Genomic DNA, 3,619 nt, shown 5'->3' with positions numbered 1-3,619 from the left:
ATTACATCACACATTACATAACCTGCTTCAATCAACAATATACTATTTAGCAACTTATTTCATCAGGTAACTAGTCAGTCATCAGCAGTATATGACATGTGAGTTACTGAAAGGTCAATCTATCATGTCGTAAACACAATGATTCACGGACCAAGGTAGTAGGTCACTCAGTAGAACTCATGCCTCCACTGGGGCTCAACAATTCCCATTAAATCCACACCAATTGCTATAGAAACCACAGTCAAATCCGTCAAAGATTTTTATTTAGATCTGCACCAAACTACACACAATCAGAGATTTCATTCCCCTTAATATTACGGATTTCTGGGAAATCAGTGTCATCTGTCAAAATATGACCCCTCTACAATATTAAAGAAAGCAATGTAGAACTTTACTTAATTTTGCTGCCAAACCAACCAACCAGCTGACAGCAGTGAAAACATAACCTCTTTTGTGGAGGTAACAGTGTTAAGTTGTGCTGTATTTCCTCAATGAAAGAAAGTTACCTCTGTGTCATTCTGATTTCTCCACATCACTTCCTGTCCCTCCCTCTGATCCACAAAGCACAGCAGAGACTGGAGCTGGTTCTTCATATTCAACATGACGCCACCTCATCTCGTCACATCCATCATCACTGTGTTCTGGATTAAGGGTATCATTCCTTCATTAAGCCACTTTTACAGTTTCCTTTCTAAATGAATCTACATCGGTCCCAGTAGTGAGGAACTGAGATGTAATATTTATGTTCACTTTCATTGATTGCTTATTTCTTACTGCTGCTTCCCTGGAATTTATTCCAAGTGCACTAAATGTTTTTAACCACTAGTAACAAGAAGTTAGAGCCTGAATTCTCTCTTTACAGGTGTTTACCTCAGTAATGAAAACCAGTGTTTCAGACTCCAGCCGACCTGTTGATGAAACCAAATGGTGAAGTCAACCTGAGATTAACACATCAAATCCCGAGCTATGACAGGATTCTCTGGTACCAGCGCTCAGCAGGAGACAGTTCCCTGAAGCTGATTGGCTATGTTTATTTTGAATCACCCAGTATTGAGCCAAATTTTTCGAGCCGCTTCAATGTAGTGGAAATGGAGAGAAAACAGCTTTTCTTCAAATCAAGAACCTGAAGCACCCTGAGGACAGCGGGAATATTTTGGAGCAGCAACAATACACAGTAATAAAGACGGAGAGAGCCGTCGTTCAAAAACCTCCATAAACGATGCAGCAGATAACAGCACGAAAAACCACGACACAGCTTCAAAGCTGAGAGAAACACAGCGGATCAGACTCCAGAAAACACACAAGAAACAATTAAGTTGTTTTGTTAATACATGTTCTTTATATTTGCTTGTATTTGTTTTCTAATAAAGTTTATAATTAAACAGTAAAATATAAAACGCCCCAAAATATTCCTAAAGTTTTTGCAAAACAATGTCTAATACAATACTCTTATTCCTCTTTATATTTTGAGACAAGTGACCTGTTGCAGTGACAGGGGGTAGGGGTGGGCGCTATGACCTAAAGTTAATATTACAGTATTTCTTCCACTCTTTGGACGTTTACAGTTTTATATCATGGGATCACTTTATCACTTTTCTTCACACACAAACTGACAATCACGTTAATTTAGTTTCTAATCGATGGAGTCGGATCAGGAATCCGGATGGTTCTGGTCACTGAGACCAAGATCCTGGCTGTACGCGTCTGAGTGTGGCAGGTGAATGAGGAAGAGAGTCAACCAACAGATGGAGGCACAGCACATGAATTACAGCTGCTGTCGTGAGGATGTGGTGATGAATTTACTGACACACACACACACAGACACACACAAACAGACACACACACACACACACACACACACACACACACACACACACACACACACACACACACACACACACACACACAGCCTTATTCGTCTCAGAGCAGCACTTTTCTCACATCAGTTCTTCACGATGCCTTCACCTGTGCAAACATTTGTTTTGCTCTTCATCGGTTTTATTGTAAGATGTAGAATTTTGTCTTTAATTTCATCAATACTCATTTTCTATTTTTCTTTTTCGTCTATGAAACTGTTATATTTGTTTTGTTTGTCAGAATCAATAATATTTTATAAATCTGTTTTTTTCCCCACAGGTCAGGTGAGCGCTGTTACTTTTCAACAGTCTCCTCCCCAGATAGTGAAGGAGAACACTGTGGTCCAGATCGACTGCAGTCACAATGATAATAACCTTCCATATATGCTCTGGTATCAGCAGAGACAGGACCGTCTGTCTTTGACCCTCATTGGGTCCGGATATGCAAACAGCCCCCAAAACTATGAGACTCATTTCGAAGAACAATTCAAGCTGAGCAGAGAAAGCACCAATACAGGAGAGCTCGTTATTAACAGGGCAAACCTGTCACACTGCTGTTTATTTCTGCGCTGCCAGTACACAGTGATGTGGTTCAATTCGACTCCTTACTAAAAACCCTGATGGTTTTACTGTGCATGAGATTTGTGCATCTGCATGATAAGCCACTTGTGTCGTTTCAGACTCTCACTGGAGGAAGCTGCGTTTCTTCTGCAGCAGCAGAAACATGGAGGACGTCTCCAGCTGCGATTGATTTCTCCTGCTCTTACTTCCATGTACGTAAAGAGCTTTTAACTGTGTTGTTAAATTCATACAGCAAATTTAATAATGCTTTTTTATACTGTGACTTTGGTGTCGACTACATTTAAAATTTGAGTGTTTTTTCCCCACCAGATCAAACACAGAGTGTGAGGTTCGAGCCGTCACTTCCAAGAATAGTCAACAAAGCAGCCAGGGTAGAGATCAAGTGCAGTCACAATGACAACAACCTCTATGTTATGCTCTGGTACCACCAAAAGAGACAGGTTTGATGAGCTTGATTGGATACAGCTACTCCAGCACTGACCCGCTATGAGACGCAGTCAGATAAACACTTTGAGATTACAAGGGAGAACGTCCTTGCAGGAGCTCTGATCATTCGCAGTGCAGATCCAGCAGATTCAGCTGTGTATTTCTGCGCTGCCAGTACACACTGATGTGGTTTAATGTCACTCCATCACTAAAAGCCCTGTTCCTGTTGGCAGGGTGCAGATGCTATGAGGTAGGCTGGTGGAATTGTTGGCTCAAAGAGTTAAACTACTGTTCTGACAACTCATTACCAACTCAGAGTGTCACTTAAACTCATCACAAACTTTACAAATGATGCGCTGGAGGGTGATGCATGGACCGTAAATATACCCCAAAACTTTTTTATGCTGCATGACATCGTCAGAATCATTTATATCATACGATGACAACTGATAGGTCGATCTAATGTGAGCTAAACCAGTCATAACCAAGTACACTCAACCGCTGTTAGCGCGATGAAATCATCGTAATTCCTCCTCCCATCTGTCCTGGAGTCTTATAATAACTTCACCTTTAAAACTGTTGAATTGTGTTTCTGTTATTCTTACTGTTTACAAAATTTTCTAAAAAATAAAGTTCCAACGACAAGACACAAAATTTTTTCGAATATAATCGAAGTCCCCACGAATGAGGTCAGACGAACACTTAACGTTGCTACGAATTTCAAATAAAAAGTGACAGGCCGACTTTACAAGAAG

This window comes from Hippoglossus stenolepis, chromosome 10 (assembly GCF_022539355.2).
Source record: "Hippoglossus stenolepis isolate QCI-W04-F060 chromosome 10, HSTE1.2, whole genome shotgun sequence".
Classification (NCBI taxonomy): domain Eukaryota; kingdom Metazoa; phylum Chordata; class Actinopteri; order Pleuronectiformes; family Pleuronectidae; genus Hippoglossus; species Hippoglossus stenolepis.
The sequence above is the reverse complement of the archived record's forward strand: the minus strand, read 5'-3'. Positions refer to the sequence as shown.